This window comes from Schistocerca nitens, chromosome 8, assembly GCF_023898315.1.
Source record: "Schistocerca nitens isolate TAMUIC-IGC-003100 chromosome 8, iqSchNite1.1, whole genome shotgun sequence".
Taxonomy (NCBI): domain Eukaryota; kingdom Metazoa; phylum Arthropoda; class Insecta; order Orthoptera; family Acrididae; genus Schistocerca; species Schistocerca nitens.
Window position 1 is genome coordinate 497,625,680 of NC_064621.1, and position 15,200 is coordinate 497,640,879.

Consider the following 15,200-nt stretch of genomic DNA (forward strand, 5'->3'; position numbering starts at 1 on the left):
ATGTGCCCAGGAGATTTGAGGTTAGGTAACCACCGTTAGAGATGAAACAAAGCTCGTAACTACTGTTAGAGAAGAAACAAAGCTCGCTTCGTGAAATGACAGCAAAAAATTTTTACGGTTATCTCCTCCATGGAATCAAGAAAGATTCACCTTTACGTAAACTAGCGAAAGTTTCAAGGAGGATAGCTAGACTGCATTGGAGCTCCGGTCCTTTCATATACGAGCCTAATGTCTTGCCGTTTTACCTCATTTGGTGTTAAGCGACCAATAGACGGTCAATAATATTCCACAACAACATAGTCATTGTTATGGAAACATGCCGTTCAATTAGGATTATATTCGGGCAGTAATTAATACACAGAGATAAATATACACTCCTGGAAATGGAAAAAAGAACACATTGACACCGGTGTGTCAGACCCACCATACTTGCTCCGGACACTGCGAGAGGGCTGTACAAGCAATGATCACACGCACGGCACAGCGGACACACCAGGAACCGCGGTGTTGGCCGTCGAATGGCGCTAGCTGCGCAGCATTTGTGCACCGCCGCCGTCAGTGTCAGCCAGTTTGCCGTGGCATACGGAGCTCCATCGCAGTCTTTAACACTGGTAGCATGCCGCGACAGCGTGGACGTGAACCGTATGTGCAGTTGACGGACTTTGAGCGAGGGCGTATAGTGGGCATGCGGGAGGCCGGGTGGACGTACCGCCGAATTGCTCAACACGTGGGGCGTGAGGTCTTCACAGTACATCGATGTTGTCGCCAGTGGTCGGCGGAAGGTGCACGTGCCCGTCGACCTGGGACCGGACCGCAGCGACGCACGGATGAACGCCAAGACCGTAGGATCGTACGCAGTGCCGTAGGGGACCGCACCGCCACTTCCCAGCAAATTAGGGACACTGTTGCTCCTGGGGTATCGGCGAGGACCATTCGCAACCGTCTCCATGAAGCTGGGCTACGGTCCCGCACACCGTTACGCCGTCTTCCGCTCACGCCCCAACATCGTGCAGCCCGCCTCCAGTGGTGTCGCGACAGGCGTGAATGGAGGGACGAATGGAGACGTGTCGTCTTCAGCGATGAGAGTCGCTTCTGCCTTGGTGCCAATGATGGTCGTATGCGTGTTTGGCGTCGTGCAGGTGAGCGCCACAATCAGGAATGCATACGACCGAGGCACACAGGGCCAACACCCGGCAGCATGGTGTGGGGAGCGATCTCCTACACTGGCCGTACACCACTGGTGATCGTCGAGGGGACACTGAATAGTGCACGGTACATCCAAACCGTCATCGAACCCATCGTTCTACCATTCCTAGACCGGCAAGGGAACGTGCTGTTCCAACAGCACAATGCACGTCCGCATGTATCCCGTGCCACCCAACGTGCTCTAGAAGGTGTAAGTCAACTACCCTGGCCAGCAAGATCTCCGGATCTGTCCCCCATTGAGCATGTTTGGGACTGGATGAAGCGTCGTCTCACGCGGTCTGCACGTCCAGCACGAACGCTGGTCCAACTGAGGCGCCAGGTGGAAATGGCATGGCAAGCCGTTCCACAGGACTACATCCAGCATCTCTACGATCGTCTCCATGGGAGAATAGCAGCCTGCATTGCTGCGAAAGGTGGATATACACTGTACTAGTGCCGACATTGTGCATGCTCTGTTGCCTGTGTCTATGTGCCTGTGGTTCTGTCAGTGTGATCATGTGATGTATCTGACCCCAGGAATGTGTCAATAAAGTTTCCCCTTCCTGGGACAATGAATTCACGGTGTTCTTATTTCAATTTCCAGGAGTGTATATATAGTACTTGCACAATAAATTGTGCAATATTACCGAAATCTTCCCCTAAACTGCTCAATAAAATTGTCAATAACATTGTGCTGTAACACTGTGGTTCGAAATGTTAGGGGATGAGGACACTACTGCGGTGGTAACTGCCTTATTTTGTTGGAAGCAGAAAAAAAGATGGCTGAACTATTAGTTAAAGGAGCGTCAAAGATCACTCGCGAAAACTTGCTGAGAGAATTGAAATGAAACAAAAAAAAAAAATTGTCATATCTTTTTGGGTGCCATGGTCAAAATTTCGTACATTGCTGGAAATGGTCTCCTCCATGCATTGGCATCGCAGTGTATAGGCACTTGAGCCCGAACAAATTTCTACAGACGCTATATATCCATCCATGTCCACCAAGTCAGAGCTTATCTGTTAGGCTACGATACCTTGCAAATGGAAATCCTATATAAATACTATATAGTACTTGCACAATACTATTTTGCAATATTATCGATGTCTTCCCCCAAAAAGGCTCAATATTGTCCATAACATTGTGCAATAATACTGTGCTTCGAAATGATAGGCGAGTAGGACGCTACTGTTGTGATAATTGCTCTATTTTGTTGCAAGCAGAAAAAAAGCTGGCTGAACAGTTGGTCAAAGGAGGGTCAAAGATCACTCACAAAAACTTGTTGAGAGAATTGCGATCAAACTAAGAAAAGATTATCATTTCTTTTTTTGTGTTCACTGTCAAAATTTCATACATTATTGGAAATGGTTTTCTCCATACATTGGCATCGCAGTACATAGGCAGTCGAGTCCGAATAAATTTCTGCGGACGCCATATCCCCATCCAGTTCCACGAAGTCAGCGCTTATCTATTACGCTACGACACCTTGCCGATGGAAATTCTTTCGAAGACTTGAAATTTACAGGTGCAGTTTTACATTACAGTATTTGAACATAGTTATCGCTATGCAAATGTGTCATACAATAATACGTGTACTATAGGATCGTATTCGGGTAGTAATTAATACACGGAGATACATATCTATAAAGTACTTTTATTTATAACGTTGTATTAATTAATTATTTTGAAAACATTTCCCCTCGTGGCCGTTCCCTGTACTTTCTAAGCTACAAATTATTCGAATCATCATTCTTCACACTTCTATTTTTGCACTCAGCTGCTTTAACATTCCAAAATGCCTGCAATGATTTATAAATTTCGATGCACTCTAATAATAATGTTCTGTCGCCTTGTTTTGAACTCGTTTTCCACATAACAACAGACCTCACTTCCTTGGTCTGTGCAGCAAGCGAGAAACTGTGAAGGATATTGTCAATGCTGTCCACAGGCGGCAGAATATTTCCGGGCTGCACAATGTATTTCAAAAGTTTTTAATGTTCGCAGTATTACTCTGCAACCTCTCCGTCTCGCCCCTACACGTTAAATATTATTGCGTATCAGACAAAATTCCGCAATGTTATTCACCGTCTAGAGGGCGCATTAACCTCTAGGGTTTCGCACGTACCATCTTGAAGACAGAATTCATCGAAGCATCTTACATGGTTCGGGTGGTCTTATGTCTTACTGATAGTACAACTCTTTTACAAATGATTATAATCTCCCATTAGATTTTGTATCACTGTAAGATATGACTGCTGAAGACGCTGTGATCCTGTTTCATCCCAGTTGCCTAGAGCCATAATTTGTTAGTGGTTGTTATCACGTGATGTTGATCGCGGGCGATCACTACAACAGCAGGTCTTCAGTATTTGGTGTCTATCGTTAGCGGCTAAATTTTAGAATAATGCCCGCGGTGTACGGCCGGAACTACGCTGACAATTCCTCACAGAACTGAGGAAGCTCAGAGTATCATCCCCTAAATCATGACTGGTCTTTAACTACAGAAAGATGTCTGGTAAGATTCGTTTTAGTTAGCAGTTTTAAAATCTGACCCCGAATGTACAGAGTGATTAATTAACAAAACTTCCTTGAATGAATTTGCAGCTAACTTGTTGGAATTAAGACAACTGTTTAGGGCTCAATGAATTTTGTCTGTAAGTACATGTTTTTAAGCACTTTTGTAATAAAAAATTTAATTATTACTTCCATACTCAGAAATTAAAAAGCTTTTCCTTCTCTTTTTCTCTTGTTTCGTTATTTTTAAGTAATTTGTAAACGTATACGTTATAAAAAAATTTGTTATTGTTGATAGGTGAATAGTGTGATTGATGAAGGCTAAACAGTGTCATTGTCGTCGGCTAAATAGCGTATCCTCTCATAAGCGCAGAAAAAAAAGTAGTGCTATGCTGAAAAACCTTCTGGCTGTGAAGTTACAATACACGCTCGGTCTACCCTTGAAATGGCCCTCCGAGTCTTGTTAGTGGACTGACCAGAGAACGCAAGCTGCACTGTCCCCATCACGACTGGAGACACACGGTGTTCTCTGACTCCAGTTAGGTGGCTGCACGTAGCGATTTCTTTGAGCAGAACAGTATTCAGAAAGGTATTTCCGATCAAAAATGGCATAAACTACGTAACTGACGAGGCAGTTTCAACGCTCTGTAACACGTTTTTATTAGAGCGCTTTCTTATTTGTTTGTACGGTTCAAATTCTGCAATAGATTCGTTAGACACTAGAAACTTTCAACATAGCCCAGAGCTGGATGAGAGTGGTATTATCTCTCTTTCTTGTCTCGTGTGTGGCGGTGGTTGCTTTGTTTGCCACTATCGTTCCCCGATGATTTACAGACTTGAAACATTCATCATAGCTCAGAAATCGATAACAATGCAATATTAAACCGGTTTCGTGGCTGGCGCGTAGCGGAGTACCGCACAAGGTACCACTACAGTTTTCCCATTGTTCTGTTCTCCTTAAGAACGTTTCGTGGTATGAACGGTTGCCGGTAAATCACTGTGTGAGCTCGAGATCTTTAATGTTTACCTTCGCGTGCTTTTCGATTCCAGGCGGGGTCAGGGCTTTTCACCTGCCTCGAGATGACTAGGTGTGAGTGTTGTCCTCATCATTTCATCATCATTCATGAAAGTGGCGAAGACTGGGCTGAGAGAAGGTTGGAAATTTTTACGGGAGCTGATAACCGCGCAGTTGAGCGCCCCACAAACCAAACATCATCATCAACATCATCTTTCCGTGAGTTAATCCTAGATGTAATCAATGTATCGGTTAACTCAGATGAAGAGAAAACTGAAATACTCCTGAAATTTACCATATGTCTCTGTTTCAATCTCGTGAAAATGGCTGAAATCGATTGACAAGTTTGACACACGTAAGACCAAAAACCAAAAAATAATTATTTAAATAAAAAACGTTTTAATATCACACGTTTTTAAAACTGACTAAAAAGTATAAAATAATTTCTCGTAGTCCAATACAGATTTCTAGCCACCTACAGATATTCATGAAAATGTGTGTTTGTAAATTTTTATTAGTTGAAAATATTTGCAGAATTTAAAACGAAAATCGTGGGGGCGTGTATAAATTATGTATTGCATGCCTTCGACGTTCTTCTTTTTAAATCCTGAAGCATTTTCATGGCAATTAAAAATTCACAAGTACAAATTTTCAGAACTATTTGTATGGAGTTAGTAATCTGTATGGGGCTAGGAGAAATTACTTTACACTTTTTAGTTCGCTGTAAATATTAAAAAATATTAAAAAGTTTTTATTTAAATAATTATTTCAACTTAGCTGTTTGTAATAACGTTTCGAGATATGAAGCGGGACGATGGTCAGGGCACACATGTAGGTAGGTAAGGCACTTCACAGTGATATGCAGGGTAGACAAAATAAAATTAGTCCGAATATATTTCACGCACCTTGTTGTTGTTGTTGTTGTGGTCTTCAGTCCTGAGACTAGTTTGATGCAGCTCTCCACGCTACTCTATCCTGTGCAAGCTTCTTCATCTCCCAGTACGTACTGCAGCCTACATCCCTCTGAATCTGCTTAGTGTATTCATCTCTTGGTCTCCCTCTACGATTTTTACCCTCCACGCTGCCCTCCAATACTAAATTGGTGATCTCTTGATGCCTCATAACATTTCCTAGCAACCGATCCCTTCTTCTAGTCAAGTTGTGCCACAAACTCATCTTCTCCCCAATCCTATTCCGTACCTCCTCATTAGTTATGTGATCTACCCATCTAATCTTCAGCATTCTTTTCTAGCACCACATTTCGAAAGCTTCTATTCTCTTCTTGTCCAAACTAGTTATCGTCCATGTTTCACTTCCATACATGGCTACACTCCATACAAATACTTTCAGAAACGACTTCCTGTCACTTAAATGTATACTCGATGTTAACAAATTTTCTTCTTCAGAAACGCTTTCCTTGCCATAGCCAGTCTACATTTTATATCCTCTCTACTTCGACCATCATCAGTTACTTTACTCCCTAAATAGCAAAACTCCTTTACTACTTTAAGTGTCTCATTTTCTAATCTAATTCCCTCAGCATCACCCGACTTAATTCGACTACATTCCATTATCCTCGTTTTGCTTTTGTTGATGTTCATCTTATATCCGCCTTTCAAGACACTGTCCATTCCGTTCAACTGCTCTTCCAAGTCCTTCACGCACCTTAAGATAGTCAATATCATCCACCCCGCGTGCAGAAGTTGTATAAGTTGGATTGCCTGTCTTAACCGCGTATGAAATGTTTCCTGGTCCAGTTTTATCTTGCCTGTCTGTATAAGTACAGAGGGTGGGACAAAATCGTCAAAAAAAAAAAAAAAAAACAAACCATATGACCGTAACTAATGCGGTGTAGAAAAACCTTTGGCATTCAAAATCGCTTCCACTCGTGTCGGAATAGATAAATACAGGTCCTGTATGCTGTATGCTTTTCAAAGGAATCTTATACCATTCTTTCTGAAAAATAGCGGCAAGTTCAACACAAACGCTCAGTAATATTGAGATCTGGCGACTAAAGAGTTGGTGGCCAGGAAAGATGAGACGGTTCATCCTTGTACGAACAAAACCAGTCCCGGACGATGTGAGCTGTGTGGACAGGGGCCATGTCTTCTTGGAACGCAGCATCACCATTGAGAAACAAACACTGTACCACGGCATGGATATGACCAGCATAAACAATCTTTGGCAGGAAAACGACCTTGCAGAGTAACCACGGAGCCCAAGGAATACCTCTATATGGCTGCGCAAAACATCATTAAACATGTTTCACTCCTTGATACTCAAACTAGCCAGAAGTTAGAAACACTGTGAAGCAAGACACCCGACCAAATGAATTTCTTCAACTGCTTCTTAGTCCAGGACTTATAATTTCGGCACTGCGTTTTCCTGTACGGGCATTTGCATGACTGATGAGAGGTTTTGAAACTCCACCCCACATTTCAGTTCCTTGCTTATGAAGCTCCCTTCATGTTACTTTCTGAGGTGACAAGATTCGCAAGTGCGACACTCAGTTCTGCAGTGACTTTTACAGCTATTGTCCCCTTATTGTTCGTCACAGTCCTCTTGAATGACTGTCTGTCACGATCACTCAACGGACACTTTCGTCCTCGTTGTGAGCTAGGGGGTGATGTTTTTCCGCTCTTCCTGCATGCATAATAAATCTTCGATACGGCACCTCTTGAAACACCAAAAGCTACTACGACTACCTTGGTTACGGAAACAAAAAAATGGTTCAAATGCTCTGAGCACTATGGGACTTAACATCTGAGGTCATCAGTCCCCTAGAACTTAGAACTACTTAAACCTAACTAACCTAAGGACATCACACATATCCATGCCCGAGGCAGGATTCGAACCTGCGACCTTAGCGGTCGCGCGGTTCCAGACTGAAGCGCCTAGAACCGCTCGGCCACTCGGGCCGGCGTTACGGAAACACTCAGCATGCAAGCACCAACCGACGCTCGAATGCACTGAGCTCCGACATAATGCAAACTCCACAGAACACTGTTCTGACCACGATTTGACAGTTGCAACGTACTGGGTACATTGCACAAGTTTCGTTCGTCGTCAAATATAACAGCCCAACCTGCAGGCTTGGTTAGAACCTGAATATGTGTCCAGGGATGCATTTCTCGCTCTGTTTCCGTATTTTTGTCCAGCCTTTGCAGACTTCAGCACTTTCTTTACAGCGCAGTTGCTGTCTACAGTCGAAGCCCCCTCCCTCCCTCCCCCCAACACTACAACAGTCCGGTACCTGTTTAGCTATTTGTGCAGGATCGGCCCAAGTTACATTCCACTCCTCCTGAAACGCTGAAACAACACGCGTAACAGTTTCATACGTTCCTGTACTCTCTCTCGTCCACTTTTTATCAGCAATGGATGGAAAGTAGTGTCACAGGTATTTGACATTACAGTCGATTTCGTCATTCGTCACCACTTCTCTGATAAGATACTGCTTTTCTTGTCTTTACCTGATGTATATCAATGAGGAATGCTCATTACATAAACCAGTCATTAGGAACTACAGATTGTGAAAAAAAGTGAAGTTGTTTTTGTAACGAAGATAACTGAAATAATAACCCTATCCCAATGAAAACATATGCGTCCAAATGCACTAGCTGGATGGCGACACTGTTTCATGGGCAGGTTAGGATAATTAAGAATCGTCAATTATTTTTGCTAATTTAGCCCTATGTTGTGTGGTAGAACTGACTACAGGTCTCCTATGTATTTTGTTGAATATTTACCTGCGATGCATCCATATTTTTGGACACAAGTTCAACGCTAACAGCTCGCACAGCAGCGACCACGCATGTACACTGCAGACTGTGTGACATCTTGCATTGTCCTGGTGGTAGATGTCGTCGTACCGATGCACATGAGGGTCGGTGTGATAACCATGGACCGATACATGCGTTTGTTGATCCACTGTGCTTTCCGGAATGACGAGATCGCCCAGGGCATTCCACGAAAATATTCCCCAGACCACAACGCTCTCTCCTCCGGACTGGATCCTTTGCTTTCAGACTTTTCACTCCGTACACACCAACGGCTGTCTGTCCGATGGAGCATAATACGTGATTCATCTCAAAAGGCCACCTGTGGCCATTCAGTGGAAGTCCAGTTGCGGTATTGGCCTGCAATTGCCAGCTTTCGTCGACAATGAACAGCACCCAGCAAGGGTGCATGAACCAGGCGTCCACAGCCAGCAACGTTCACTGATCGCTCATTGAGGAGGCACTGTTGGTAGCCCCTTGGTTCACCTGCGTGGTCAGCTGGACAAATGTTGCATTCCTGTCCACCCGCAAACATCTCCGCATCCATCGTCCACCCTGGTCATCTACGGCCCGTGATGCTCCACACTCGTCTCAGCGCTGGTTTCGTACTACACCATTTTGCAACGCACGACATACTTTAACTACACGCAACAGATAACAAACTTAGGCGTGTCAGAAATGCATCCACAACTGTCCCGAAAGCTAGTGATGCCCTTTCGGAAGTGAGATAAATTTCTACGTTTCCGCATTATTAAAACGACTGCTCTGTTTCTCCCCGACACGCTTTATATACCCTCCACTGCTAGTGCTCCCATGTGTTCTCTGTGAGTAGTTACTGCACGTTGACGTCGAACATAGGTGGTGGTCACTCTAATGTGATTGCACCGCATATTTTCATGACTGGTAAGCTGTATACACTGAGTGACTGAAGGGCAGGAGTTCAGTCTTCGAAAGATCCTTTACACGTAACGTATATCTTATACCGTTCAGCTCCGCTACTATTGCTCTTTGGTTTTTTCAAATAACGTTAAGAAAACGAAGGTGTTACGACGAGCAGTACAGACAAAATAAGTGAATGCGATTATTTGACTAGTAAACAAAAGTCCTGTGTTCCGTGTTCGCAGGTAGCCACTGCTTGAAATCCGATTAAGACTCATCAGAAATGACGGCCGAAGGTTACCTTCGTTCCCCAAAGGGCCTTGTCAAAGAGAGGAGAATAGCAGACAAGTTCAGGGCACTCTCTTGCCCTTATGGTAGGAAACTGTCTCTAAGAGGCGGAAGAATCAGCAATGATCAACGGCAGGACGCATGAGATGTAATTGTAAAAGTGCCAAGCTGATCTCTCCATTAGTCTCCCATCGGATGTCTGGGAGGGAACTGCCAAGGGGGAAGGGACGCTGGGAAAAGACTGAATGATTACTGAAAGGATAACGTGCTACGAGTCGGAGGGTGAAATGTTGGAAGTCTGAATGTGCCAGGAAAGATAGAAAATCTTAAAAGTAAAACGCAACAGTTCAGCCGAGATAAAGTGTGGGTGGTTGGGGGTGGGGATGGGGATGGGGGTGGGAGAAGGGTGTCACTGAAGTGAAATAGAAAGATGATAAGGTTTTCTAGTCAGACGAATCTAGGGGAATATCGTAAGTAGCAGAAAATAATGTACCAGTAGTAAGATTTGTCGGGAGTAGGAAGATAAAATGTTGAGTGCGTTACTGTGAACAGTTCAGTGATAGGGGTATTATCATAATAAACGACAGGAGATGAAAGCCGAAACAGTTCACGTAAACACGCAGACATCTCAAGCAGTAGTAGAGGAGAGAGAGAAAGTATAGAGGGTATTGAACATTTAATTCAGTATGTAAAGGGAGATGAAAAGCTTAACAATCACGAGTGACTACAGTAGGTGAACAATAGAAAACAGAGTTACGGGATAATGTAGACTAGGTAGCAGGACTGAGAAAGACTAATTGAGTTCTGCAGTAAATTTTAGCGAATAAAAGTGAATATACTGTTTAAAAATCACAAAAGCAGGAGGTGTACTTCGAAAAGGTTTGGAGACACGGGAAGATTCCAGCTAGATTATGTCATTGTCACAAATTAGTCACTAGATTAGTTGCGTGTGTGTGAAATCTTATGGGACTTAACTGCTAAGGTCATCAGTCCCTAAGCTTACACACAACTTAACCTAAATTATCCTAAGGACAAACACACACACCCATGCCCGAGGGAGGACTCGAACCTCCGCCGGGACCAGCCGCACAGTCCATGACTGCAGCGCCTAAGACCGCCCGGCTAATCCCGCGCAGCCTAGATTAGTTATTAGATTGAAAGACGTAACCAGGAGCAGATATAGAGTCAGATCACACTTTTGTAATGATGAAGAGTGGACTGAAGCTGAAGAGAACGTCTGGATCAATGAATCTGGCAACAAGTGGGATGCTGTAGTTATAAGGAATGCTAGGTGCATTTGTAGTTCTGTAGGTTTGAAGCTACTATGATAATGAATACCCCAAGTGCCAATCCAGTTGAAGAGGAATGGACATTTCTAAAAAGGCCAGTTGCACTAGTTGAACAGGAAAATATAGGTAAAAGGATGGTAACTGAGATGAAATATTGGGTAACAGGAGAAATACTAAAATTTATCGATGAAAGAAGGAAGTACAAAATGTTGCTGAAAAAAAAAGAAATATCACAATGTAGGAAAATCGAGACATATTCATAGGATTCGTAGATCTATAAAAAGTGTTCGGTGATGTATAATAGCCCAATATGTTCGAAAGAAAAACTGATGTAATTGTAGAGGAAGACGGCAACTTCACCACTGTAGACGAAAACTAAAACGCTCGCGCTGTAAAGGGCGAAGGAGAGGGACGTAGCTTCCTCCTTTACTACTGAATCTTTACAGTGAAGAAGTAATGTCGGAAATAACAGGAAGGCTCAGGATTGAGATTAAAATTTAGAGTGAAAGATGCCAGTGATAAGATTCGTTGATGACGCTTCTATCTACAGTGAATGTGAAGAATTACATGATGTGTTGATTAGAAAGAACAGTCTAATGAGTGAAGAATATTGATTGAGAGTAAACCAAGAAAGATGAAAGTAATGAGGAATAGCAGAAATGAGATAAGTGAGAAACTTACCATCAAAATTGTGGGTCACGAACAGACGAAGTCGAGAAATTTTGCTACCAGACTAAGCACGAAGAACTTAATAAACAGCCCGGCACAGACAAAGAAGACATTCATGGCCAAAAGAAGCCAACATAACAGCATCTGCCATCGGCTTAATTTGACCAAGGAATTCCTGAGCACGTCAGTGTACGGAAATGAGTTGTGGGCAGTGGAAAAAGCGGCAAAGAAGAAAATCGAAGCGTTTTAGAAGTGGTGTATAGAAGGGTGCTGAAAAGTAAGTGGACTGATAAGGTTGAGGAGATTCTCTGCAGAATCGGCGAGGAAAGGGATGTGTAGAAAACATTCTCAAGAAGAAGGGAGAGGATGATAGGAGATTTGTTAAGATGTCAGGGAATAACTTCCATCGTACTAGAGAGAGCTGTAGAGGGCAAAAATTGCAGAGGAGCACAGAGATTGGCATACATCCAGCAGATAACAGAGGGCATTGTTCCGAGACGAAAGGGTTGATATTGGAGAGGAATTCGTGGCGGGCAAATCAGCCGTAAGACTGATGGCTTTAAAAAAAAAACAGGCTTTGAAAGTGTTTGTTTCTTCTTTCCCTGTTGAGTTTAGCAGCTGCCTCTGAAGCGTTATCTGCATTTGTATACATTTTCTGCATCATCAGAAAACAGCATGGTGCGTACATTTCCCAGATGATAAACGAAGATGTTGATGTCGACCATACGTTGCAGAAGGAAGCAATTCCGCTATACAGCACTGTTAAGTAGGTGAAGTCGCATTTGAGCGGTTGGCGTCCCTTCATATTCGCAGTACCTTATCACTTCACCTGTGGTGTGATGAGCTCGCACCTGAAGTATTTGGTCATGTCAACTTCTCGCTTCTTATGTGTCCTGCATGGCACCTATCGTAACGATGGGATTTCTGCTAAACCCTTAGTAGGCTTTTCTATATTCTCGCGGAGTCTCATCAGTTCCTTTCAATAACAGTTCCAGTCATTGGGGTAGACTGATGCCGCCTTCCGTTTATTTAAGTCCTTTGATCTTTACACCTCATCTCACTATGCGGTCTAGTTCATTTCTGGCTTGATCGCAATACATGTTGGGTTCTATTTTTTATAGGTTGCATTGTTTGCAAGCTGTGAAGGAGATTGTAGTGTAGTAACGAACAGTATACCGTATAACGAAATCTTCAGGTGCCCAGTTTTCACAATACAGCTTCACTTAGTCTGCTCACCAGCTTCTCCTAAGGACAGTTAGCAATAGGCGATCCAACAGTTCAATGAATTACAAAGAATTAGTTACGCACAGATACGCTCCCTAGCGTCTCCGAATCGACGATTGTTCCGAAGCGCGGGTGCGAGAAATCAAGGCTGCTGTGTCTGAGCGAGGTCGTATGAAATCACCAGCAGGTAAGGACAACTCCGCTTTCAAATTTGTTGTCCGTGTTTTGGGTCTCCGTAAAACAAATAACCGGATCTCCAATTTCCCAGAATTATGCCTCCTGCGTTCGACATTGTTTAGCTCGGCAATAAAGCGAAGTAAAATTCGCAATACAGAGCATTTGGAAATATTTTATCTGGCGATACCGCCCGTTTACTTAGACCCATGACGTCATGAAAATGGCGGACGTAAACCACTCGTCGAAACTCTATACAAGTTAAACACGCGCCTTAAAAAGAATTGGAGTTGTTCTCAAGATATCACAATCGTTGGCTTCGCCTTTCAATCTTACCTAATCCTAGGGCTCTGTTGCAGAACAGCCCATTTTCTCACGGGTGTTTGTGCGCTACAGTTCTTCTTATGTAGCATTAAGTTAATAATATTTTACCTGCTACACTGAGGATAGTCACGAATATTTTTCTGTATGTACGCTCTAATAACAGAAATGAAAGCTGTGATTTCTGTGGAGGAGAACTACATCTAGAATGAAAAATGAGTACACTGCACCGATTTCCGAAACAATCCGAGCGGCCGGCTGTTATAATGGGTTCAGAATGGAAAATGACCGCTGTATACCAAATTTTGGAGTGACGGTCGTGTACGCCACCATTCCCCCATTATTTACATTGGACAAAACAATTAGTACTATGCATAACAACTAAAAAGTTTTGGCTTCCAAGTATTCTCTTTGGGATGTATTGTATATGTTGGTAACACTGCTAGTTTTCAGCATCTGTGAGTTGTCATCTTTGCGCCTGTTTATTTTCACGTCTTACTGAAAGTTTGTGACTGAGTACTACAGATTTTTGTGAGTGTATATGTTCATTAGTGTTCAATAAATACTAACAATGCCACACATCAAGAAATTCCCTGAAAGAAAATTCGAAGGTAACTAATTCACAAACTAGGGGTGCATAGTACTGGGAGTAACGTATGCATCTGTTCTTCAGGGATGATTCAGATTCTTGTGTCATCAGTAATGCTGTTTGTAGTGTGTTACTTTCAGGCAACCTACTCCATCACATTGTTTATATTTCGCCACTTCCTTTACGAAAGAAGGTGCTTCGATAGTCAATAATTGTCCATGAAATTATATCACAACCAATCCCCCCCCCCCATAATTCTATACATAATGATGATGAATTAAAGGCAGAATTCTATTTGCAAGCAGGCATACTTCTGGAGTATCCTGAACATTTAAACTATGAATCTGGCAAATGTCCCATTGCGTATGCCACGTTTGGAGTTGTTACGGATTTTATTAATCTCGAACTAATAGATATGACAATTTCAGTCCATTTATTATTATCTCGAGATGCACAATCTAACAGAAAGATACATTCGTACTGAGTACCGAGTCGCATCTTTGTGTAGTTACTCAAATCTACAGGAGACTGAGGTAAAACCTTGCAGAGTGTCTCATTGGGCACTGATCTGGTTAGAGATTGAACTGCCCTCTTTTTAAGGAAATGTCAGACTCATTTCTGGCTTAGATTGATTACAGAGGAACAGTTAAAGTAAGAAAAGATTACGCAGAAACTCCACACTTCTCGGATGAGAATACGGTTACATTCTGCCACCGAGCTGAACAGGAATTATAAGGGCGTCTTTTGGGATAAAATGTTCAACAACTGACACTTGCGTCTGGATTCTGCAAGTAACAACGTGATTAAAGAAAACAAAATTTTAAGAAGATGCTCTTGCTTAGTTGTAACGAATAGTGTATAAAAACAACATACTTTGGAAACCTTTAAGCATGACACAATCGAATGAATAAATTATTTAAGTAACAACTTGCAACTTGCAAATATGTAGTTTACGACTATGTATGAATGCAGAACCAGTTAACTTGTACTTGTTTCTCTGGACAACACTACATCATTTGTAACATTTGTGTGGTTGTGTCCATAAATTATATCAGTTAGCAAGCGATAAAGAGAGGCACAGTGAGAAGAAATATGTTTCATCACCTGCATTTGGCATCTTGATCTTATCACATCACTACACGACAGATAAATGATAACGTTCGACGTTAACAACAAGGAGGAAAACTTTTGTTATCGTTTGAGATAGCAATGAATAGAACGTGCCTAAGTTTTACATGTTACAATACTTTTTAAAAGAAATGCAACAACTTAAAAAATC

The 15,200-nt window shown here is 42.6% G+C and overlaps 1 non-coding gene across 1 annotated transcript; it reads right to left on the reverse strand.

Moving 5' to 3' along the window:
* Positions 1 to 7,546: 7,546 nt before the first annotated feature.
* Positions 7,547 to 7,630, reverse strand: Trnas-gga (transfer RNA serine (anticodon GGA)). The gene is given in 2 exon segments: positions 7,547 to 7,581; positions 7,591 to 7,630. It is a non-coding gene; the product is annotated as a tRNA-Ser (tRNA).
* Positions 7,631 to 15,200: the final 7,570 nt, after the last annotated feature.